The sequence below is a fragment of the Bos grunniens genome, chromosome 10, assembly GCF_055505025.1.
Source record: "Bos grunniens cultivar Pamir isolate PY7600 chromosome 10, Bosgru_T2T1.0, whole genome shotgun sequence".
In the NCBI taxonomy this organism is placed as follows: Eukaryota; Metazoa; Chordata; class Mammalia; order Artiodactyla; family Bovidae; genus Bos; species Bos grunniens.
Window position 1 is genome coordinate 97,865,902 of NC_141174.1, and position 26,412 is coordinate 97,892,313.

At 44.0% G+C, this 26,412-nt stretch overlaps 1 protein-coding gene across 9 annotated transcripts in view; it reads left to right on the forward strand.

The window, feature by feature from the left end:
* The window catches only part of CCDC112 (coiled-coil domain containing 112), a 244,661-nt gene that overhangs the window by 21,692 nt on the left and 196,557 nt on the right, over window positions 1-26,412 (forward strand). For 2 of the 9 annotated variants that reach the window (XM_086323265.1, XM_086323269.1), the window contains exon 1: window positions 14,555-14,845. The exons of the other annotated variants lie outside the window; for them this stretch is intronic. The gene's annotated coding sequence lies outside the window, so the exon portion shown is untranslated. Of the gene's footprint in view, window positions 1-14,554; window positions 14,846-26,412 lie in introns of those variants that run through there. 9 annotated transcript variants of the gene reach the window in all.

The window sequence follows — 26,412 nt, forward strand, 5'->3', positions numbered from 1 at the left end:
TTTCTTCAGTTGAAAAACAGAATAACAGTCCTTTGAACTGCAAGGAGATCAAACCAGCCTAAAGGAAATCAGTCCTGAATATTCATTGGAAGGACTGATGCTGAAGCTCCAATACTTGGGCCACCTGATGCAAAGCTCTGATTCATTGGAAAAGCCCCTGATGCTGGGAAAGATTGAAGGCAGGAGGAGAAGGGGATGACAGAGGATGAGATGGATAGATAGCATCACCTGCTCAATGGATATGAGGTTGAGTAAACTCTGGGACTTGGTGATGGACAGGGAAGCCTGGCGTGCTGCAGTCCATGGGGGTGCAGAGAGTCGGACACAAGTGAGCGGCTGAACTGAACTGAACAGTGCCTGCCTCCCCGAGTGGTTGTAAGGATTAAATCAGATGCTGTTTGTAAAGTCACCCCGCTCCCACGAGGGTCATTAGAAGGTACTGCTTGCTTCTCCCCTTTCTTCTGTAGTGAGTTACCTCCTAGCCCTGCTTCTCCTTTGCTTCCCACCTTCCTCTGTACCCACATTGTCCATCTGTGGAATGATGAAGACAGGTGTACTAGGTAAGTTTCTTTTGAGAGAAAGGGGTTGTGTACTAATACTGGACTCGAAGCCCTGCTGTTGCTGCTGCTGCTAAGTTGCTTCAGTCATGTCTGACTCTGTGTGACCCCATAAATGGCAGCCCACCAGGCTCCCCCGTCCCTGGGATTCTCCAGGCAAGAACACTGGAGTGGGTTGCCATTTCCTTCTCCAATGCATGAAAGTGAAAAGTGAAAGTGAAGTCGCTCAGTCATGCCCGACTCTTAGCGACCCCATGGACTGCAGTCTACCAGGCTCCTCTGTCCATGGATTTTCCAGGCAAGAGTACTGGAGTGGGCTGCCACTGCCTTCTCCACAAAGCCCTGCAGTCCTTGTTTAATGAGCCAGTTGATAGAAACCCCAGTTGGAGCCAATCCAGGATCCGGGGGGTGTCTCAGGATCATTGCAGTGATGGCAATCAGGACATTCTTGTCTGCTACCACGGTAGCATTCTGGAAGCTTCCTTAACCCCTGGACTTATTTTGGAGCAAAGCACCAAGTGTCCTCTTATTCCTCAGTTCACGTTTTTAATAGACAAGATCAAATCTTTTAAAACAATTTTGAAGCCATGTTCTTTCAAACAGTATCATCTTTCTTCCCTTTTTACTAATTAAAACTCTTATTTACTTAGGTATATTCAGAATTTTAATAACATACCTGCGACTCTTTTTTTTTTTTTTTTTACAAGTGTAGGGTAAGTATTCCATTAATAGATCAATAATTTGAATTCCTTGTTTCTTTCCTCTTTGGCAAGAGTGTAGGTTTTAATTTCTTTTTCATAATAGTCTTTTTCACCTTTGCCATGCCTTCACATTTCCTTTCTCTTTGGCAGATCTGCCCTTCCACATTTCTTTCTTTTTTTTTTTTTTAGTTCTACCAGTTTGTTGCTACCAACCTGTCTCCCTCCACCCTCAAGCATGCATGCTCAGTCATGTAACCCCATGGACTGGAGCCCGCCAGGCTCCTCTGTCCATGGACTTTTCCAGGCAAGAATCCTGGAGTGGGTTGCCATTTCCTTCTCCAGGTGCCCTTCCACGTTGCTGAGTGCATTTAAGAAATTTCCGAGTAATTGGCTAAAGCATTTGAGTACTTCTTTTTTCTTGTGCCTCTTGGCTTCTTAGAATTTCCTTTGTCCGTGTTTAATTATTTCTCCAAATATTAGAAAATAATGTTGCTGATTTTTTCTTTTTTTGCTTCCTCTAGATAAGGAATAAACAGGAAGCAAGAGAAACAAAGGAAATAAATCCTGGAAGCAAATTCCAAGTCTCAATTAATCATATACCAGTCAAGTAACTCAGGATTTCCCAATGATCTTGTCTGCAGGGACGAGTCAGTTTTGACTCCACGTTGGATCTGTTTCTTTAATCTTTGCTTCCCATTGCTTTTCACTAAAAGGATACTGTTTATACATAATGGCATGCCTCAGGGAACCCTGCCCCTCTGCTTGAATGTTAAACCAAAGTGCCTTTGCTCAGAAATTTGGGCTTCCAGGGTGGCCTAGTGGTGAAGAACCTGCCTGCCTGCCAACCTGTAAGAGACATGGGTTTGATCCCTAGGTCAGAGGGCTGGCCATTCCAGGAGGTATTTGTAAGATTAATGGCCTTTTTAACTTTAATTCCTCACCTCCACCCTTCTCTGTTTTTTTAAGAGAACCTGGCATCCAAACCCCATAAGATGATTATTTTGAGACATTAGTCTGCCATCTTTTCAGTCTGCCAGCTTTCAAAAATAAAATCATATTCCTTGCCTCAACAGCTCATGTTGGATATATTGGCTAATCATGCAGAATGAGCCTGGACTTGGCAGGAGTTTCTTTTAAAATATCCCATTTGCTTGACTTTGCTTCTTGGAGAATGTATTCTCTGACAGGGGTTGGGGCATCCTTATTAACGTCCAGCACTGCAGCTGACTTTCCTTGTATAGTTTTGAGTAGATAATACATGCACATGTTCTGTTCTTTTATGAATCTCTGGGGTAATAATATGAGCAAAGCTTTTGTTTCCTTTGCTTTCACCACTTTCCCTCCATTGCCAGTCCCCCCACCACCAGTCCCTGCTACCACTTTCATCAATGTACTCATATATCCTTCCAGGGTACTTTAAACATATGCAGGTATGAGTGTCCTTGTAATTCGTCCTTATTTTCACATGGTTGTCACCATACTTGTCACAGTGTTCGGCACCTCGCCTTTTCCAGTAACAATATGTGTAACAAATCAGTACACATAGGCTCCTGTGTTCCTAAAGATGGCTTCCTTCCCTCCTTGTTACCTGCATACGTGTGGAGCTTTCATTAAATAATTTGTTTTGCACGTTCAGTGCCTAGGTCTCTGTTCTATAAGTAGGGGACTGGACATAGAAACTTAAGGCGGCTGACCGTTTAGTGAGAATCCTCGGATGCTCTGAGCTCCTCCTCTGCTTGTTGCTGTGTGAATCAGTGTGCCCGGTGATGCACAGGGAGGCCTCACAGGCTGAAATACCAGAGTTTGGAGCAGAGGCTGGTTTATCGCAGGGGCATGCAAGGAGCTGGGTGGCTCATGACCCCAAAACCTCAACCTCCCGGAAGGGTTTCAGCAAGGAATTTTCAAAGGCAAGCTGAGGGAGGAATGTAGTTAGTTGCTGCAAACTTCTTGGTGTAGGAATCCTTTGTTCTTGCAGTTATCCACATAGGTGAGGTCATGATATTCCCATAAAACTCCAATGAAACAAATGTTATTCTCTGTTCTGTAACTTTTTACCTCTATGTGAATGAACTCTTTTTTTTTTTAATTGGAGGCTAATTACTTTACACTATTGTAGTGGTTTTGCATACACTGACATGAATCAGCCATGGGTGTACATGTGTTCCGCATCCTGAACCCCCCTCCCACCTCCCTTCCCATCCCATCCCTCAGGGTCATCCCAGTGCACCCGCCCTGAGCACCCTGTCTCATACATAGAACCTGGACTGGTGATCTGTTTCACATATGGTAAAATACATGTTTCAATGCTATTCTCTCAAATCATCCCACCCTCACCTTCTCCAATAGAGTCCAAAAGTCTGTTCTTTACATCTGTGTCTCTTTTGCTGTCCTGCATATAAGGTCATTGTTACCATCTTTCTAAATTCCATGTATATGCTTTAATATACTGTATTGGTGTTTTTCTTTCTGACTTAACTTCACTGTATAATAGGCTCCAGTTTCATCCACTTCATTAGAACTGATTCAAATGCATTCTTTTTAGTAGCTGAGTAATACTCCATTGTGTATATGTACCACAGCTTTCTTATCCATTCATCTGCTGATGGACATCTAGGTTGCTTCCATGTCCTGGCTATTGTAAACAGTGCTGTGATGAACATTGGGGTACACGTGTCTCTTTCCCTTCTGGTTTCCTCAGTGTGTATGCCCAGCAGTGGGATTGCTGGATCATAAGGCAGTTCTATTTCCAGTTTTTTAAGGAATCTCCACCCTGTTCTCCATAGTGGCTGTAATAGTTTGCATTCCCACCAACAGTGTAAGAGGATTCCCTTTTCTCCACACCCTCTCCAGCATGTATTGTTTGTAGACTTTTTGATAGCAGCCATGTGAATGGACTCTTAGAGGTCAGAGCCTTGAGAATAGCCTTACCTGTATAATTCAGGCTATAGGCAACATTATTTGTGCAGAGCCAGCATGACTAAGCCCAGGCAACAGAGTGCAAAGGTTGAAGTAAAAGGAACAGATCTAATATGGTGTCAGACTTGTTTTTCCCTATTGCATGCTGTCTCCCTCCCTGCCTTGGGTCTTGGGTATATGTCCAGGACAGTATATTGGTCAGGAGGGAGCCATGGTGGACGTTTCTGTTATAGGTCCCACTCTAGCCCAGCCCTGTCCTAGAGCTGTGTTTCTCCTTGTTGCCATATTCAAAGGATTCTTGTGCCCGTCTGAGGGATTTTTAAACTGATAGTCTGTGATACCTTTCTTCATTCTCTTGTCTATTCACATTAGTTCCAAGGGAGGGGACTTTGGGGGTCGGGGTTGGGGTTACATGGAAAGAAGTAGAAAGGTAGGTTGATGTGATGTCAGCAGTGATTAAGTAAACACTCTTTGGCCTCTGGTCCTGGGGTGTACTAAACAGTTTTAGTATTGACTAGAGATTTGTTTTCTTTTGGGTGGGGTTGGTGATAGGCGTGCTCCAGGAGCACAGAGTGCACAGCTATTAGGGATTGAAAAGTCACGAGTCTTAAGTGCTGCCATAAATTTTTGTTCCTTTAGGACTACTTGGCCAATCGCTTATGCCCACAGTGCCCTGATTTTTTTCTTTTGTTGACTGTCTTGGGAGGAAGCCCAAGGACCCAGGTGATGCCTCTTCCTTGGACTAGCCTTGGGGGGGACAGGTGACAGGTTTGGCCATTGGATGGTATCTTCCTTTCCTAGGCCGAGGCAAGAGGACTCACTTTTATTGCTCTGGCTTCACCTCTGTCCACCTGGATCCCATATCCTCTTTTCTGGATCATTATCTGGGTATTCCGTGCCCCAAGCTGTGAGGTCAAATCAGGCCACAGTGTTTACGCTCCCAGGTCCAAAGGGTAGCTGAGAGCATGTTTTGGAGGGGGAGTGGTGTAGAGAAGGAGCTTGGATGAGAGCTTCTCACCAGTGTGTAAAGGTCCCTTGTGGAGTGAAATGGGGTGCAGTTGGCCACAAAGGTCCGTCTAGTCAAAGCTGTGGTTTTTCCATAGTCATATATGGATATGAGAGTTGGACTATAAAGAAAGCTGAGTACCAAAGAATTGATCCTTTTAAGCTGTGGTGTTGAAGAAGACTCTTGAGAGTCCCTTGGACTGCAAGGAGATCCAACCAGTCTATCCTAAAGGAAATCAGTCCTGAATATTCATTGGAAGGACTGATGCTGAAGATGAGACTCCAATACTTTGGCCACCTCATGCAAAGAGTTGACTCATTAGAAAAGACCCTGATGCTGGGAGGGATTGGAGGCAGGAGGAGAAGGGGACATCAGAGGATGAGATGGCTGGATGGCATCACTGACTCGATGGACATGAGTCTGAGTAAAACTCCGGGAGTTGGTGCAGTCCATAGGATCACAAAGAGTCAGACACGACTGAATGACTGAAGTAAACTGGAACGAGATAGGGTTGTGAGCACAGGCCCTGGGTCCCATTTGTAGGCTTGTCATGGGCCCCGTGAATGTGACGAGTGAGCCTGGCTGGACCCTGATGTCTTAGACTCTGGAGCAGCCTTGATTTCAGCCTGCTTTCAGAGCCTGAACTTCAGCCTTCTGTGAATTCTGTGAGTTCCTCACAACATTTTGAATGGTTTTGCTTGAGTCAGTCTGAGTTGGTTTCTGCTATGTCAAAAGCCATAAAGAACACAGACTGAAACTGAAATCTGAAAGGGAATTTCATTCCACTTTCCATCCAGTAAACACATTTTCTCCCCATCACCCTGGGGAGCATCCTTTTTTCTGGGGCTGAGCACCTGGGTTAGAGGCCAAAGTCACCATCCCATGCTCACACCAGCCTTTGCTTCACCTTCAAGCCAGATCAGAAAAGGATAAACAAATGAAACCTCTAAGTGTTTACACTTGTAACAAGTTATCATCTGGGTTTTATCTGTTCTGCAAAAAAAATGACACAGTCTCAAACATTTGAAATATTAAAGGTTGAATATTAAAGGTTGTTAGAGAAAATTTGCATTCTGATGCTTTTTCAGTGACTTTCATTTCAAAACTATTGAAATTTATTGTTCTTTCTAAAAGGCCTTTATTACTTTAAATATGTATTTGAGAAGTAGTTAGATACGTAATGTTTGTGTGTGTGTGTACTCAGCCCACCAGGCTCCTCTGTCCCTGGAATTTTCCAGGCAAGCATACTGAAGTGGGTTGCCATTTCCTCCTCCAGGGGATCTTTCTGCTCCAGGATCAAACCAATGTCTCCTATGTCTCCAGCATTGGCTGGTGGATTCTTTACCACTAGGGCCACCTGGGTAGCTCATGTGTAATGTTTGTTGTTCAGTCACCCAGTCGTGTCCGACTCTTTACAACCCCATGGACTGTAGCACGCCAGACTTCCCTGTACCTCAGAATTTTCTGGAGTTTGCCCAAGTTCATGTTCATTGCTTTGGTGATGCTGTCCAGCCATCTCATCCTCTGACACCCTCTTCTCCTTCTGCCCTCAGTCTTTCCCAGCACCAGGGACTTTTCTAATGAGTTGTCTGTTTGCGTCAGATGAGCAAAATATAGGAGCTTCAGCATCAGCATCAGTGCTTCCAGTGAATATTCAGGGTTGATCTCCCTTAAGGTTGCCTGGTTGGATCTCCTTGCTGTCCAAGGGACTTTCAGGAGTCTTCTCCAGCACCACAGTTCAAAGGCATTCTGCCTTCTTTACGGTCCAGCTCTCACAACTGTATGTGACCCCTGGGAAGACCATAGCCTTGACTATATAGACCTTTGTCGGCAGAGTAATGTCTGCTTTTCAACACACTGTCTAGGTTTGTCATTGTTTTCCTGTCGAGAAGCAATTGTCTTCTGATTTCACGGCTGCAGTCACCATCCGCAGTGATTTTGAAACCCAGGAAGAGGAAATCTGTCACTACTTCCAGCTTTTCCTTAGTGACAAGTCTTCGCTCCCAGACTGGAGTTGGACATCTCTTTGAGGGCAGGAGCTGTTTCTGAGTCATCTCAGGAGCTTAGTGCCCTGCACACAGTAGGACTTCAGCAATATGTATATTGACATCATATATTTTACTTATCATTTATAATAAGGGCTACCGTTTGCTTAGCTATTAATAGCATTTTGCATATGCTGATTCAGCACTAGTTCCTGTGGGCTGGGGAAAATAGACTGAATTTTTAAAAAATTAAAAAGAATACATATACAGGTATTTACCACCATCCCAGAGTAAAAAGTTCAAGGCACATTTAAAATGTTAGTAGTAATGATGTGTAAAAATTTGGGTAGAAGGGAAAGTGGAGTGATTGAAGATGATGATGGGTAGCGACATAGTAGAAGAGAAAGTTCCAGGCAGGAAGCCAAAGAAGAGAATGGGTGATAAAGAAAAAGACAAAAATCAGAATTACCAGAAGTATAAATAAGGTGACATTATATGTTGAGTTTCAGTCTTCAAAACTTTGTATTCGGGGCCTCTCACCTCTAGAGAGGTAGATGGGCTGACCACGTATCTGGTGAAGCATCTGACGATGTCCAGACACCAGGAAGCTTTTAAGAGAAGGAACAAGAATTGAAAGCCAGGTTTTTCCTCTGCTGCTTTTATAGTGACAGTTTGCCAAGTGAGTGAGACACAGACTAGATTAAGGGCATCTTTATTACAAAAGGAGAAAGCCCGCTGATGATAGCGGATCTTTGACAGTTTACATGGCAGGCATTTGCATTAACTTGTTTAATCCCACAACTTAATGCCTATGAAAAAGCTGAAGCAAGAGGTGATTCAGTAACTTCTCCAAGGTGACATAGCTCCTAAATGGTAGCAATGGAAGCAGATTGAATCCTGTTTGGTTCTACAACCACATTCCTAGTCTCTTCCCCTCAGTCTGAATGTGCTTCTGCGGCCCTAGAGAAGGCGTGGTCTGCCGTGGTAGCACACACAGACACGGACTCCGCTGCTCCTGTGCTTGTGGGCACAGCAGCTGATCTGACTTCTGTGCTGATTGCTAGGCCAGAAGTACTAAGGATAGTGTCACTTATTTATTGAGCACTTACTCTGTGTGGCTTAATTTTATTCTCAAACATCCTTTAGATATTGACCTAAGCTGTGGAAACAAAGGCATAAATGGTAAATAATTGTACAGGTTCACACAATGAGAAAGTGGCAGAGCCAAGATTTGGGGTAGAACTTTGTGATCCCAAAGATTCCTTTCTTAAAAGTTACATGAAACAACTGAGGTGCCTCTCTGCTCTCTCCCACACACAACTCTCCTCTCTCTGTACTCCCTGACCAGAGTTTTCATCACCAGTATTGTGATTGATGGTTGCCTTCTCAGCAGCCGTGCCCAGCTTCTTCCTTGCAAGCAGAACCATGATGTTGTTTATCTCTTGAGAGGCCAGTGATGGCTTTAGGCATGAGCATGCGTATGCAGTTCTGGCTAGTGAGTCCAGTGTCCTCCGGCCAGTAAATTGAGAGGTGAGTTGTTGGGGCAAGGAATAGAAACCTTCTTTGAAAAGTGAGCAGATCAAGAAGATGGTGGACTTATGTCCCAAAGAACCACCTTGCCCGAGTTAGAATTCAGGCTTCTTTAATACCTAAAAGAGAGGGAGTAAAGCCAAACATTTCCTTTTAGGCTCAGCCTCTGGAGGGGATGTGTTCATTTCTTCCTTCCTGCAGTCATTCATAGGGTGGCCTGGTCAGGATGTTTCCTGTGAGCTAAACAAGGGTATTTTAGCTCATTACCTCGGAGACAGGGTTCTGAGAGATGGGCTATATACATAATGTAAACTTATAGGCAACATCCTTTTAGTGATTAAGTTTTGTTGTTGTTCAGTCTCTCAGTCATGTCCGACTCTTTGCAACCCCATGGACTGCAGCACACCAGGCTTCGCTGTCCTTCACCATCTCCCAGAGCTTGCTCAAACTCATGACCACTGAGTTGGTGATGCCATCCAACCATCTTGTACTCTGTTGTCCCCTTCTCCTGCCTTTAATTTTTCCCAGCATCAGGGTTTTTTCTAATGACACAGCTCTTTGCATCAGGTGACCAAAGTATTGGAGTTTCAGCTTCAGTATCAGTCCTTCCAGTGAATATTCAGGACTGATTTCCTTTAGGATGGAGTGGTTGGATCTCCTTGCAGCCCAAGGGACTCTCAAGAGTCTTCTCCAACACCACAGTTCAAAAGCATCACTTCTGAGAAGGCTCTCAGCCTTATTTATGGTTCAACTCTCACATCCACACATGACTAGTGGAAAAACCATGGCTTGGACTAGATGGACCTTTGTTAGCAAAGTAATATCTCTGCTTTTTCATATGCTATCTAGGTTGGTCATAGCTTTTCTTCCAAGGAGTGAGCGTCTTTTAATTTCATGGCTGCAGTTTCCATCTGCAGTGATTTGGGAGCCCAAGAAAATAAAGTCTCTCACTGTTTCCATTGTTTCCTCATCTATTTGGCATGAAGTGATGGGACCAGATGCCATGTAGTTTTTTAAATGTCAAGTTTCAAGCCAGCTTTTTCACTCTCCTCTTTCACCTGCATCAGGAGGCTCTTTAGTTCCTCTACTCTTTCTGCCGTAAGGGTGGTGTCATCTGCATTTCTGAGGTTATTGATATTTCTCCTGGCAGTCTTGACTCCAGCTTGTGCTTCATCCAGCCCAGCATTTCTCATGACGTACTCTGCATATAAATTAAATAAGCAGGGTGATAATATACAGCCTTGATGTACTCCTTTCTGAATTTGGAACCAATCCTTTGTTCCACATCTGGTTCTAACTGTTGCTTCTTGACCTGCATACAGGTTTCTCAGGAGACACGTAAGTAGTCTGGTATTCCTGTCTCTTGAAGAATTTTCCACAGTTTGTTGTGATCCACACAGTCAAAGGCTTTGGCATAGTCAATGAAGCAGAAGTGGATGTTTTTCTAGAACTCTCTTGCCTTTTCTATGATCCAACAGATGTTGGCAATTTGATTTCTGGTTCCTCTGCCTTTTCTAAATCCACCTGGAACATCAGGAAGTGCTTGGTTAAGGTACTGTTGAAGCCTGGCTGGGAGAATTTTGAGCATTACTCTGCTAGCATGTGAAATGAGTGCAGTTGTGCAGTAGTTTGAGCATTCTTTGGCATTGCCCTTCTTTGGGATTCGAATGGAAACTGACCTTTTCCAGTCCTGTGGCCACTGCTGAGTTTTCCAAGTTTGCTGGCATATTAAGTGCAGTACTTTCACAGCATCATCATTTAGGATTTGAAATAGCTCAACTGGGATTCCATCACCTCCGCTAGCTTTGTTCCTAAGGCCCACTTGACTTCACACTCCAGGATGTCTGGCTTTAGGTGAGTGATCACACCATCGTGGTTATCTGGGTCATGAAGATCTTTTTTGTACAGTTCTTCTGTGTGTTCTTGCCACCTCTTCTTAATATCTTCTGCTTCTGTTAGGTCCGTACCAAACTGATTAATTTATAATAGAATACAAAGCTTCTTCCTTGTTACACTATGAAGGAAAGTCTGCTGGTAGAGGGTAGTTTCCAGAAAATGTTTCTGTTTCCTTGGAAAAGAAAGATGTGATCTCCTCCACCTTTGGAGAGTGTTAGAAGAGGATGTGGTATTTGGAGTGTTGTCCACCATCTTGCCCCGGTGAACTTTAACCCAGGGTAGATCCAACCAGTCCATTCTGAAGGAGATCAGCCCTGGGATTTCTTTGGAAGGAATGATGCTAAAGCTGAAACTCCAGTACTTTGGCCACCTCATGCAAAGAGTTGGCTCCTTGGAAAAGACTCTGATGCTGGGAGGGATTGGGGGCAGGAGGAGAAGGGGACGACAGACAATAAGATGGCTGGATGGCATCACTGACTCGATGGGCGTGAGTCTGGGTGAACTCCGGGAGTTGGTGATGGACAGGGAGGCCTGGCGTGCTGCAATTCATGGGGTCGCAAAGAGTCAGACACGACTGAGCAACTGAACTGAACTGAACTGAGGTCACAGCTTATGTGTTGAGAAACTCACAGTGAAGGCAGGAAAGAGTGTGACTCCTTGATGACATTTTTGAGTCAATGAATTACTCATTGTGGAACTTCTTGACCTTGGGACTTCTCGTCATGTGAGTAATAGCATTTCCTTACAGGTAGAGTCACTTCTGTTTGGGTTTTCTGACACGTACACTTGCAGGCACCCACACTGTACAATTAGTATCCTCAGCATCACCACCACCGTCATTAACGCAGTGGCTGCTCATTGTTACTAGAAGCCGTTGAATTTGTATGTGTGTTATCTGAACTACAACCCTAGGAGCTAGACGCTTCTATCATTTTATTTTTACAGATGAAGAAGTTGTAGCTTAAAGAGGTTAATCTGTCCCAGGACCCCTGGTGAGGGAGTGCAAAAAAAAATAAAATAAAATAACGTGTAGAGCTCGGACTCTGCTTCCTTCTTCTTTATTAATGTTTGCAATAAAAACAAGTTTTATGGTCCATGTTTTATTGATGAGGAAACTGCAGTTTAAAGAGATTAAGTTCTGCCTCCCGGCTTTTAAGTGCAGATTCAAACTGAGATCCTTTTTTTTTTTAGGTTGTACAACATGATTTTTTTAAATGATGTATAATTTGATGATTTAATACACGTACATAGCAGAATGATTACCATAATTGAATTGACTAATAAATCCAGCATTTCATATAGTTGCTGCTTTTTATGTGTGATGAGAATACTTACAATCTACTCTCTTTGCAAATTTTAGCATATATGGTACAGTATTAATAGCTATATTCAGCACACTGTACATTAGATTCCCAGAATTTATTCATCTTATAGCTGAAAGTCTGTGCCTTGTGACTAAATTAAGGTCTTTGTGACTGCAAACATGTGTTTTTACTGGTCTTTCCAAACTCTGAAGAACATCATGTTCTGAGCCTTTTGTTTATTTATTTTTTTAGTTATATATTTTTTTATTGGAGTCTAATTGGTTTACAATGTTGTGTTAGTTTTTGCTGTACAAAGAACTGAATCGGCTACGTGTACACATGTACCCCCTCCCTCCTCAATGTCCCTCCCACCCCACCTCCAAGGCTTTTCTTGAGCTCTTCCTTCACCACCTCCTATCTGTCTTGTGCCCCAGTCCGCCCTTGCTTTCTCCCAGGTGAGAATGGATACTAAAATCTGTTTACAAGAGATCTACCTAATCTGCTGCCTTTCCAGGATGACTTACATCTGCTAGCATGCACCTGTCTCTTGGCTGCCCTGAAATCTCAATGTTAGGATGGACAGTGTTGCAGGCCCATGATGGGGTGAAGCATGAGGGGCCCCTGCCTGCTTCAGACCACTGCGCACTGGCATCCTGTTGAGAATGCTTTCCTATGTGAGGCTTAAACTCTGCTCCACAAGCAATTAGAACACAAGACACAAAAACCTGTATTTAGCCCAAAGTAGAATGAAAATATGGACAGTGTTAAAACATCAGAGAAAGATCAGAAAAAGAGGAGGCCAGACAAGAGTCAGTCATTACTGTTAGCGATGGAGCCTTCCTGTGGTCCCTCAAAGTCCTGTCCACTTTTGCCCACGTGTCACCCCCTCTCTGGAGGCCGAGGGCCCTCAGAAGCCATGCCAGTCTCCTAGCCTGTACTCTTGCAGAACTGCGTGGTTCCTGCCGCATCTTTCCATCTAGTCCTACCCATTTTTCAAGACTCGGGGTAAGTCCTGTTGTCCATGAAACACAGTGACTCACCTGTGTCTCTAAGTTTCCCTGAGTTCAGGTTGCCATTTAGGAGTTGTGACGATTGCTTATCAAATTTATTGCTTATCAAATTTATTGCTTATCAAATTTATTCTCTGCTCTTTCCAAAGCCTTGAAACTTATGAGCCACGGCCCTGACCGATCTTTGGAACTGCTGACCTGTGAGCTGTCCCTGCCTGTACCCTCAGCAGTCTTATCTACCAAAGACTACCACATAACCCCTGCCGAGGGGATTTCCTGCTGCTGTTTAACCTCCATTCATTCCATCTTCTAGTAACATTGCCTCAGTTTTCCTTTGAGGCAGCAGTGTACGTGCGTTTAGTCGCTCGCTCGTGTTTGAGTCTTTGCGACCCCACAGACTGTCACCAGGCTCCTCTGTGCATGGACTTTTCCAGGCAAGCATATTGGAGCAAGTTGGCGTTTCCTACTCCAGGGGATCTTCCCAGCCCAGGGACTGAACCCACGTTTCTTATGTCTCCTGCATTGGCAGGCAGATTCTTTACCACTATTGCCACCTGGGAAGCCCTTGGAGTAGCAGGAGGAGGGCCAGACCCAGCCAACCACTCATTTCATTTTTCAGACCTTCTGATTGTTTAAGCAGACAGGACACGCTATGCAGGTCAGTGAGATGAAGCAGTCCTGGGACTAATGTGGAGCTGTTCAGAAGGAGAGAAGCACTCTTTCCTTAGCCTAGCTGAATGAGAGCCTGGATTCTTCAAGCCTTCACATGAGGGTGTGCTGAAAATGAAGGCTTCACAGAGGAATTTGAGTGAAGAGTTAGCAAGAGAAAGATTGATTCCTGGCCTTGTTTGATCTGAGTTAGGTATCCAGCCAGACCTACCCCTGAAATGTTTAGCACATGCCTTCTGAGCAAGGGGGTTTTTCTCAGTTGGAACTCAGAGTCCCAGCAGATTCATCCACCCAACATGTGGGGCTTCCTAAAGCCATTCTCTAAGCTCACAGCTGCTTGAAAAAAAAAAAAAAATATTATCATCCCCCCAAACAAATGCTGTAGTTCTTCCTTGTTTCCCTCCCTTCTCCCTTCAAGTCCAGAAAAAGGTGGCAGGGCCCAGCATGTGGTCTTGAAAACCCTGGCTTTGAACTTGTCCTCGGACCAGTGACTCCATGCTTAGAGGAAACCGAGGCTGGTTCTCCAGACCTTGACACAGCCGCTCCGGGCCCAGTGAGATGCTTGTGCCAAAGGGCCTCTGCTCTCAGGGGAACCTGGTGCCAGGTCTTTCCTGGAATCACCCAGCATTCCAGACCTTCTGGAGAGACTGAGACGACCGGGGCATGTTCTCAGCTTGGCAGCCATTGGAGATACAGCAACAAGAAGGCATTTTCCGAGAAAGATGGTGAATTTTCAGTAGTCTCACTACTCTAGTGGTAGGGATTTTTTAATAAGTTTATATCTTTTGCAGGAATGGCAAGTTCCAGGGCTCTTTCAGTAAAGCAAGAAAGCTGGAGAGGCAAAGCAGAGAGGACGTTGTAGATAGTGAAGCAACATTCAACCGGAAAATGTAGCAATTGCATAAAAACCCAGAAAACAAAAGAAAACAGAACTGATACTTCCTTGCTTGCTCTTACTGTAGAAGCACTTTTTTTGTTTTTGGTAGAACAAATTTTTAAAAATCGAGTCATCAGATTGTTCCAAGGGCTTACCAAGCAGGAGGAAAATTACTGTCTGTGCGTTGATTCCCAGTGACCCCTCTGCCTTGGGTCCCCGTATAGGAGGGACTGGGGAGGCATCCTGAAGTCTCCAGGCTCAAGTTCTCCTCTGGAAGAAGGAAAAGGCTTGGATGAGTGACCCAGAGCTTGGGCGTCTCCTCCCTTTACTTCATGCAGGTGCCTGGACCTTGAATCCGGGAGGAAAGGCATTGAGGCTGACAGTGGATTTCTAGGTGAGGCTGGCGGGAGGCTGCCATGCTGGGTGAGGCGGAGGACGCTGCAGGCACAGGCTGCCATGCTGGGTGAGGCGGAGGACGCTGCAGGCACAGGTGGCTGGCATTCTTTTCAACCAAATGACTCACTGGACAAAGACTTGTCACCGACTGGTTAGACTGGCATCTTGTAGGGCCCGCCTCACCCTGCAAGTCACCTCACTAGTATTTAAATATACAGGCTTTGTTCTCTGGGGCTTTTTACTATGTCTCCCATGCCTCCCAGATTCCTTAAAGCACGTTTGAGACCACGTTTTCTTTCTTTTTCTGTTGGTGTTAACTCTATTCTTAAAATTACCCAAAGAACTCATTCTTATTCTAGAAACAGGACAAAATTCAGAAAAACAAATTGAAGTAATAATAAGCCCAGAGATCATCTTTGTTAGCATTTTGTTACATGTATTTTTCTTTTTGTGTATGTTGCTCAGTAGTCTTTTTCTTTTAAGTGAGTATAATTTAGGTATCTTTGTTTGTTAATAAATACACCTTGATACAGTCATTTTAAAGGATGGCTGCATTGTATTGTCCAGGAGGTAGAAATTTCCTCCCTACCAGTTCTTTGAGTTCTTTGGGTTGCTCTAATAATTAAATTGACACAAGACTGATGAACTGGAGAAAAAACCAACTTAGTTCATACATACAAAGGTCTCATAGAAATGCGTGCATGCTCAGTCATGTCCCATTTTTTTGCAACCCCATGGACTGTACTCCACCAGGCTTCTCTGTCTATAGAATTTTCCAGACAAGAATTCTGGAGTGTGTTGCCATCTCCTACTCCAGGGGATCTGCCTGACCCAAGGATTGAAACTGCGTCTCCTGTGTCTCTTGCCTTGGCAGGCAGATTCTTTACCACTGAGCCACCATGGACAGAGGAGCCTGGTGGGATATAGTCCATAAGGTTGCAAAGAGTCAGACACAACTGAAGCAACTTAGCACACACGCACGAGCCACCTGGGAAGCCCCTCATAGAAATGCCCCCCACAAAGTGACGAAAGGCTGTTTATATATCACTTTCAGACAAAGAAAAAGTCATTTGTGAAGGGTTAACCAAGAGGTTTGTGCTTGGGGTAGCAGACTAATGGAGAAGCAACACAGTTTGTTTATACAGCGTTCTTAGCCTTAAATTCACCAACTCTGGTGACAAGGATGCTTTCTATACTCCTGGTACAGGAAAGTTCCTTTCACAGGGGAGATTTATTTCCCCCTTTCAGGGGAGTGGGGGAAGGAGAGGCATCAGAATATCTTTTTTATTCATGCCCTCCACCTGCCAATGGCTGTTTCTGAAGTAACTTTAATTCAAAATAATCAATAGGCCATTGTGGCATATCTCAGGTGACCTGCTCTGAGCCCAAATGCTGTGACATTGTCTGGATTTACATATTTATTTGCATCTCCCTGTTGTTGGATGAGAAGGTGGTTTCTGTTTTTTTTGTATGTAACATCCTTATAGGTGTGTACTGTACTGAATTTTTCACATAACTTCCTTAACTCAGAATTTTGAGTGAAATCATGCTTGTTTTAAGGTTTTTATGCCCTTTGTCCAGTTGGGCCGGTTATAAGTGCTATTACTTGAACACCAGTTTTCAGGTATTGATGGTAATTCCGCTCAGGCTGCACCCCAAGGGCCACCAACCGTACAGAATCTCTTTCTCTTCCCATCTATTTCCATCTTCTTTGTGATTTTGCCTCTGATGGTCCTGGATACAGTAAGACCTTTCAGGAAAATGGAGACATCTTCCCCTTCCGTATGTTTAAGGAGTATCTGCTAGATGCCAGTTATGAGCTCAGGCTGGGGGCTCAGCAGAGCCGCATGCAGGACTCTCCCAGAGCTTGCAGCCTAATAGTGGTAACTGGGACCAGAATCTCACATGAGTGATAACCAGTTTGTGCACAGTAATTGTTAAAGTTTCCTCTTGATATGTATTGCCTCTTTTAGATCATATAGCAACACTGATACCAGTATTACTATCCCCATTTTATGGATGAAGACATCAAGGCAAAAAGATACCAGCTGAACCAGCTGAACTAACACAGAGTAGTTACTCTGCCTCTCATGCTCCTTCTGCTCTACCCCTAAGAGAGCAGAGGGGAAAGAAGGGATTATATTATGGACAGCAGAAAGGCCTGCTAACACAGAGTGCTTTGTCTCGTTGTCTTTCTTCTCTGAAGATCCTTTGTGCACTTATTTATGGTAAACCTTACCTCCTGAGCTGTACTTTTTGTTAAGAGGTAAATAGACATAAAGCCCCAAGAAAAACAACAATGTCTATAGGTTTCTCTTTATGGGAATGTCTAAGAGTGGTGGTTGAGTTGCAGAAATTCTAAAGAAGATGAATGTCTTTGATGCTGCTAAACTGTACACTTAAAAATGGTTAAAACTGGTAACTTTAATGTTAGGTATATATATGTATATGTGGTCACACCCAATTTTAAAAGTCACCATAAACAAATAAATAGAGAAGCAGATGCTGTCATCTGTCAGGTTTACAAAAACAAACAGGAGGGTAGCATTTTAGGATATGAGCATTGCCTACTACATATTTAGCATACATGGGCTCTTTCACCATAATTGTTGGAACTCTAATATTGAAATAATTGCTATTTTAAGAGATGTAAGTTTTTAAAGTTATTTGACGGTTCAAGTCCAATGTTCAATCACTAAGTTGTTTCTGACTCTTTGTGATCCCCATGGAGAGCAGCACGCCAGGCTTCCTTGTCCTTCATTGTCTGCTGGAGTTTGCTCAGATTCATATCCATTGAGTCATGGATGCTATCTAACCATCTCATCCACTGCTACTCCCTTCTCCTCCTGTCCTCAACCTTTCCCAACATCAGAGTCTTTTCCAATGAGTCGGCTCTTCACATCAGGTGACCAAAGTATTGGAGCTTCAGCTTCAGCATCAGTCTTTCCAGTGATTATTCAGGGTTGATTTTTTTTAGGATTGACTTGTTTGATTTTCTTGCAGTCCAAGGGACTCTTTAGAGCCTTTTCCAGCACTACAGTTAAAAAACATCAGTTCTTTGATGCTCAGCCTTCTTTATGGTTCAACTCAAAATGGCAATCCATCCAATACTCTTGCCTTGAAAATCCCATGGACAGAGGAGCCTGGTAGGCTACAGTCCATGCGGTCACAAAGAGTTGGACACAACTGAGCGACCTTACTTTCTTTCTTTCTCACATCTATACATGACTACTGGAAAAACCATATCCTTGACTGAACAGACCTTTGTTGGAAAAGTGATGTCTCTGATTTTAAGATGCTGTCTAGGTTTGTCATAGCTTTCTTCCAGGGAGCAAGTGTCTTTTGATTTCGTGGCTGCAGTCACTGTGCACAGTGATTTTGGAGCACAAGAAAATAAAATCTGTCACTTGTTTCCGCTTTCCCCCTCCTATTTGCCATGAAGTGATGGGACCGGATGCCATGATCTTAGTTTTTTGAATGCTGAGTTTTAAGCCAGCTTTTTCACTCTCCTCTTTCACCTTCATCTAGAGGCTCTTTAATTCCTCTTTGCTTTCTGCTATTAGAGTGCTATCATCTGCATATTTGAGGTTGTTGACGTTTCTCCTGGCAATCTTGATTCCAGCTTGTGATTCATCCAGCCCAGGATTTCACATGATGTACCCTCCACATAAGTTAAATAAGCAGGGTAACAATATACAGCCTTGTGTACTGAAGTCCAATAATTCATCTTTATTTCAGTATAATTTATAAATTATAACACCATCATATTCTGCACATAGAGGTGTGCGTAAAGTCCAGAAACAAGACAGTGGATTTCTGACTCTCCAATGTTGGCAGAACCAGTTCCCAGGAGCCATAGGACAGTCCTGATTGTGATTTAATCAAATTAGGAAAACCCAAGATGTGGAAGGGTCATCTTAGAGATAGGAGAATTTTTGTGTCTGTTAATAAACAAATATATTTCCTCCTATTAGACAAAAATTTAAAAATTAGCTTAGACTTTATAATTCAGTGCTTTCCTGGTTTTCCAATCCAGGCCCTTTTATTATTTTTTTTAAGGGGTTTGTTGGACTTTTGGCTTTTGTCATAAGCTTTCTCATTTAAAAAAATGTAGATGAGGACTAAAAGATCAATAAAATGGAAGGCGATGTGAAAGCACCACTTGACTTGCAGGCTGAAATCAAAGGACAGAGTCAATTTCTTTAACTGTCACCCATCCAAGTTCAGACCCCTGCCTGCCTACATTTTACCTTTTACCTGAGGCAGCTGCCTTCCTGCCATCCACGTGCAAGGTGTGTGTTCCCTTATCTATGACTTCCTTGGGCCTGACCCATCAAAAGAAGCCAGATGGTCGTCACGTTGGCTTCTGAAGTTATTATTTTTAGGCTCAGAGAGCCTCTGTTGGAGAAGTGCTGTGTAAGTACGTCTGCTCCTCACACACTGTCAAAAGAAAAGTTCCTTGAGCCTGAGTGGGCAGGGTCACCCACTACTGCTGCTGGAGAGCTGAGGCCCCAGGACCTTCCAGACGGTAGCAGGGAGGAGAAGGAGAGCGTCCAAGGAGCTGGCCCTGGACGTCGACCCTGGACTGGGCTGTGCTGCTCTGAGACGCCCTCTTCCATTGGCAACAGGTGCGTCAGCAGACCCCTCCATACACCAGCGGAACTTGGAGTTTCTGCTGGGGTTCTCATCTCTGAGGGGTTGGTTGCTCCAAAGGGTTTTCTTGTGTGGGATTTGGAGTGTGATGCTTGAGTTCAATAGCAAAGATCCTCTGACCTGTTTAAAGGAAGAGAGATGAGCCACATGGGCTAAGGGCTGAGCGCAGGACCTGTCATTCAGGGTGGCGTCACTTCCTGTTCTCTAGCGCCCGCCCCCGCTCCCCCCAACTCCTCTAGCTTCCGCACCACCCTCGCACCAAAATGATCTCAGGATCACCAGGGAGCCTCCTGTAAGCTTATGTTTTGATTTTACTGGTTTTACAGGGATGAAGTCTCTACAGAACTCTAAGCAGTTTATGTTAGGATTAAAAAAGTGAGGAAATCATATCAAAATAACTCATTTTTCTCCTTTCATTTACTAGTCCTTCTGGAACATCGTGTATCACTTCAAAAATAACGAAAGTTCAAAATCTATTTCCTAGGATTAATGTTAATATATCCTTTTAAATAGCTAAATTTTTTTCCTTCTCCAAAGCAGATAGCTTCACTTCCTAGGCATTTCCTTTGCAAAAGTGTTTTCTCTCTTTATTTTTAAGGACCACACAAAGATAGCAAAAATGTTGGGAGTAGAAGTTCATTTTTAGCAACTAGGAAAACGTGTCAGAGGTTTTAGAAAGATGGACACTAAGATGCTAGCTAACAGCAGTAAAGCCAACTTATTACACTACAAGTTCAGGAGACTTCTTTGTCTGATACTATTTTTTTTTAGAGGATCTGTGGTCATATATTCTAATTATTTTGTTACTTAAAGTGCAGTATGTAAATCAGCAGATATGACATCATTTGGGAACTTTTCAGAAAAGATTTGGATGCTCTAGATTTTAAATAAATATGAAAAAGATTGCATCAGCTATTAATAGAGAACCCAAATTTCCTTTGCTTCAGCTCATTGGTCCCAGTGAGCTCTAATTACTGGTAATAATTCAACTATCCTAGCTCAGATTTCCCTGGCAGTGCCTGAGACAGGATTTCAGTTCATCTTCAAAGTGTCCTTCAGCTTTCCTTGGAGTCCTTAGAAGGTCATCACCTGCTTCCCGAGGAGTAGATTCCCCCCACCCCCCTACCCCACCTCGTACTGTTGGCTGTGGCTTACTGCCTGCTGGGGTGTTCCAAGGGAACCCCAAGTCCTCTCCCAGAGACAGGCACATGCAAAAACCATGTTTCCTTCAGTACTTACCACATCAGATTCCCCTAGGTCATGACCAGAAATGGGGAATGCCCCCTCACCCAATCTCTGACACTATCTTGTATATACCCTAATATTATTGCCAGCTTGACTCTCCAGAGATCTAAGATCTCTCGAAGGCCTTAGATAGGCACCTGTATTTGATAGACACCTGTATCCTTACTTCCCACTTTCATCCAGGCCCTCTGGCACCAAGTCCTCCCCACAAGCTATTTCCTCCGTGAAAATCACCTCATGTAGAAACTGTGGGTTACCATTAATACCAGTTCATCAGATAATCTCAGACTCTGAATCCTTCCAGTTCAGGCTCAGCTGGAACCACTCCTGTGAAAAGCAGCAGTATAATGTAGATGGTTTAGATCATAAGACAACAGCCATATCAATAGCCAGTGCTTGCTTTTGTTTTGTTGCTAAGCAAACCAAAATACTTTGGGAAGTGTTCTTCCTTGATCACTGAAGATACTCTTTGATCTGCTGAGACCACAGCGAGGATATACAATTTAGTTTCAGGAGCTAAATGTTAAGATGGACATTCATAAACTGGAGAGGGCCAGTGTAGGCAAGAAGGTTGCTGAGGTGTCTGGAAAGCATTTATATACAGAGTGAAAGGAAGTGGAGAGGTTTAACTTAGAAAATGGAGGTCAGGGTAATGTCTTTAAATTGTAAATAGCTGGCATGTGGCTAGATAAATTCTCTTATGAGAATTTATAAATAATCTTTAATGCACAAAGATTAATGAGAGGAAATTATGGAGAGGCAGATCCTAAGTCCACAAGTCCACTGGGGAGAAGTGAATGCCTTGGGAAGCAGAGTTCTATATCACTCATGTGTCTAAGATAAGAGGAGTAGTTTATATTAATTAGAGCACTTTAGGAAAAATTACTGAATTAGGAGGGATTTAATCCATAGTCTAGTATCTTGAAAAGTAAAAGTTGGAATGTTAGAGATTATTGTCAAAGTTTAGGAGACTAAGGCCCAAAGTGCAGGTTTGACTTGCCCCAGTTCACACTAATTGCTGTCCAAGTTTCTAATCACTGTCCCAGTATACTTCGGGCTTCCCTGGTGGCTCAGATGGTATGGAATCCATCTGCAATGCAGGAGACCTGGGATCAATCTCTGGGTTGGAAACATCCCCTGGAGAAGGACATGGCAACCCACTCCAGTATTCTTGCCTGGGAAACCCCAGGACAGAGGAGCCTGGCGGGCTACAGTCCTTGGGGTTGCAAAGAGTCGGACACAACTGAGCAACTTTGACTTCAGTATGCTTCTTGTTACATGCCATTCTTCCCACTCTTTACTTCTTTAATGCTGTATCTCCCCCAAGGGGACCAGGTGAATGAATAGGAAAATGGAAAAAAGTCTGGTGGAACTTGGAGAATTAAGTAAGTTAACTCTGTCCAAGCTAAACGACTTATCCTAGGACTAGTCTTTCCCACCAACCAGTTGAATCTACACATTGAATCGTTCACGCCTACAAACTGGTTTATCTTTCAGAATATACTAACAGAGCTATTCTCCACTGACACTATGACTTTATTTGATAGCCACTACAACATGGGGAACCTAATTGAGATTGAGAGGGGGCAACTGACAGAGAAATCTGAAGTCTCATTTGTGAATGAGAGGTGATATTGAGAGAGCAAGAGAATTTTCTAGGAAGCAGTAATCCACGAGTCCAGGTCTTGGGGCAACTTCTTCTTATCTTGAGAAACAGAGTTTGGTGGCTTGTGCTCAGTGCAAGGAGGGAGAGCAATAAGACACAAGAGTTGATGGAGGCTAGAGATGTGGAGCTTTTTGAGTTGGGATAAGGATTTTGGATTTGATTCTAAGTGGACTTGGAAATAGTTAAAACCTTTAGGCAAGGGAATGATGTGACTCAGTTTGTGTTTTAAGATGTGCCCTCTGGCTGTCATTAGAAAGACTGAATGAGTTGGAAGAAGAGAGGGCGTGAGGTGTCCAGGTGATGGTGGTTGGGATGGTACAGTGACGTCAAGGCCAGTTTGAGTCTATGTTGGGATTAGAGAACGGAATGACTTTCTAATTAGTGTTAGTCGTATCTGGCCCAACTACATTTGGGCTCTTCTCATCCCACGTAGTCAGTTTTGAAGAATCTGTAATTTGCTTTTCAGTAGTTGTCTCTGATCTTGTTGTCATGGTGTTTTTGTTTGTCTTTCTGTTTTTGCCACACTGTGTGGCTTGCAGGATATTAGTTCCCTCTCCAGGGATTGAACCTGGGCCACCACAGTGAAAGCATCAAGTCCTCACCACTGGACCGCCAGGGAATTCCCCCATTTTCATGTTTGATCAGTATCAGCATCAGCTCACTCAGAAGTCTCCTGTCCTGGTTCTTACTCCTCACCTCCACGGCGTGGGTCTTTCCCTGTCCCCTTCCTGTGAGGCAGGAAGGAGGAAGATGATGGGAACCTGTGAAGGAGAAAGGAAAGACTGTAGGGAGGGAGCCAAATGAAGGCTGGCGCCCAGAGGAGCTTTGCTGACCTCTTCCGGGTTTTGCCACAACTTTTACTTTTTACTGCTGTTTGTGCTTGGAAACAGAGCTGCTGCGGGCAGATCACTTTTCACATCCTGCCTCTCATGTCCCCGCATAGTAGAGACAATGCTGAGAAGGCTGTGTGAGCAGAAGTACTGCCTTTGAGGCTTGGCAGCCAAAGTGGCTACAATTGTAGTGATTCCTTTGGAAAATGAGATACTCTCCAACCTCTCCCCCTCCCAGGGGAAAAGTTTTTGTTTTTTTTTTCACCGATGTCTGAAAATGTCTGAGGGAAGTGGGGAAGTGCTGCAGTGGGTGAGGATACAGTCGGGGATGAAGGGATGGACTGCAGGTGCCTGGGAACCTTCCCGGGAAGGGTTTAGAGTGGACTTCATACATGCTGGAGCCCTGGGCTTAACCTGAAGACTCCTGTGAGAAGTCAGGTGAATTTCCTAGAAAGGACAGTACACGAATGCATTGACCTTTTAACTGTAAACCCTTAATTAAATTATGGAATGGGAAGGTGTTGAGCATTTTCTTAGTGACAGAGCTTCGGCTGGACCTTGTGTCGGGCTTTGTTATTCACAACAAGCCCCTTTCCATCGTACCCCAGTTTATGCTGACAGAGCGACTCTGGAGTGTTGGTGGGGTCCTGGGTAGCTTCACGCTGGAGCTGAAAGACTGAACAGGTGAGTCGTGGGTTGGAACTTTAAGCCCCTGCCCCGCCCCCGCCCCATTCTTCAGGGCAGAGAGAGAGGAGTTAGAAATTGAGTTCAGTCACCAGTGACCCATGGTTTGATCAGTTGTGCCTATGTAGTGAAACCTCCGTGAAAACCTCTAAAGCCTGGGCTTGGAGACTTCCAGGAAAGTGCTGACTGACCCACTTCCAACAATGTAAGTTGATCCAGGTGACCCGATAGTTTTGTTAAACGTATTTTTGTTGACTAGGTTTTGCTGCCCAGCATCCTTCATCCATTTCCCCTTTCCTCTGATAACAGGATATTCATTTTCCTGGAGAATACATCCTCCTGCTCTTTCAGGCCATGGGAGGAACTGACCCTCCCTATTCCCAGTAATAGGAGTAGTTCACAACCCATGGTGGCCAGTCAACAGAGTCCATCCTTTTAAATAATAATAATAATTGTTTCAAAAATGGGCACATGAAACAAGTTAGTTTAGTAAACTTAATCCTTGGATTTTTGCTCAACATTGCAAAAGAAAATTCTGTTTTCTTTTGAGATTGCTAACCTGGATGAATGTAAACAGAGACTTTCCCATGGCCATCTCACCTCCATGAGGGTGGTGGTGCCTGAGAATGGAGCCCAGACAAGAGGCAACTGAAGGCTGTGTTGCAGCGGGGAGGGAGAATCTTTCTATTGTAAGAGCCAATAAATTCTTATTTAGTGAGTTCAGGTTGGGTTCCTGTAACTTGGAACCAAATATATCCTTCTTAGCATTTTCAAATGCACCTTCCTCTTTAGTCTGAGATGGCTTGGGAGGAACATGGACAAAGCTCCTAAATCTATTGTCTGAAATTATTTAGGGTCAGGAGACTCAGTTTAAGTCCTGGTGCCACCCTTATTTACTAATAATGATCATGACAAGACATATAATCTCCCGAAAACTGTGGATGAAAATGCCTCCCCTGCCTGCCTCATGGGTTATGACTATACTAGAATGAGATGAAGGGCGTGCATATGCTATCTTAGCCATGTGAGCATACTAAAAACATTAGTGTGGAAAAGAGGAGAAAAGCACTAATGATATTTGGTCTCTGCTTGTGCCAGACACAAGGCCAGGCATTTCACATATGTAATCATATTTCATCTTTCCAGCAACCCCACACCTAGTATATTTCCTGGTTTGGAGAGGTTGTTAAGTATTTATTTCCTGTCATAAGTGTGCTGCCAGCTTAGGAATCTGAGATAAATAACATCTCCATTTCTCAGATTTCTTCAACTGAGGAGGAAGAATGGTGGCTTGAATGGTATTTAATTCATCTAAGCTGAATTGTTTAAGACAGATTTTGGAATTTGGCTTGAAAAAGAGTTCTATGATCACAAAAGTTTGGGACATGTGAAATCAGAGGTAAACAGGCTCTTGTCCAAGGTCATGTAACAAATCTGTAGGTGATGCGATGTTCTACATCTGATAGGGGTCTGGGTCAGCCAGGTGCATGCATTTGTCAAAACACAGCACCTGTTACCTTAGTATGTGTGCATTTCGTAGTATGTAAATTTTGTATCAGAAGTAAAGATCTGTAAAAAAAAAATACTGAACTCTAATTAATAATATGCTTCCTGAAGTATTTAGGGGGTAGGGTATTGAGGCCTGTACATCACTTTAATGCACCCAAGTTAGCATGGAGTAATGGATGGATAGAGGGATAGATGGATGGATGTGATCATGCAAGTATTGTAAAACGAGGGACCTCCCTGGTGGTCCAGTGGCTAAGACTCAGAGCTGCCAATTCAGGGGCCCAGGTTTGATGCCCAGTCAGGAATCTAGATCCCACATGCCACAACTCAAGACCTGCATGATCCCACATGCCACCACGAGGATCAAAGAGCTTGCATGCCACAAGAACCGGCGCAGCTAAACAAATAGGTGTGAAAAAAGAAAGTACAGTAAAACAATAATGATTGAATCCAGAGAGGATTGTGCCAGCGTCACTGCAAAGTGCTTTCAGCTGTGCTGTACATTTGAGATTTTTTATAATAAAACAATAGGAAAAAAATACCCCACAGCCAGGCTCAAATTCCAGGCCTGAGCTTTCTAATCTCTCTAACCAGCCCACGGCTGCGGCTTCCCTCTGGGCCCCCAGGAGAAGGCCCATGGCCCACAGACCCAAGAGCTCAGTCTCTGTAAGGCCCCTGAGCTGGAGCAGGCGCACTGTGTTTTGTGGTGATTCGCCTCCTAGGTAAAAGGGTCTCACCTTTTTTCATAACCAGAGAAGCGTAATTCCGTCATGTCACTAAGAGCCAGAGTGCTCTTCAGTCGCAGTGAGCAGGTCCGTGTCACCCCTCTGCCTCAGCTGTTGTCACCAGAGACTGTCTTGGCCGTGGCACCTCCTGTCCTTCAGCAGTCACTCTGCCGCCATCACGGCCACCTCAGCCTCCCCCGGGCCTGACTTCGGGGCCCAGCAAGCCCTAGACTCTTTGGAGCTTCTTCCTTTG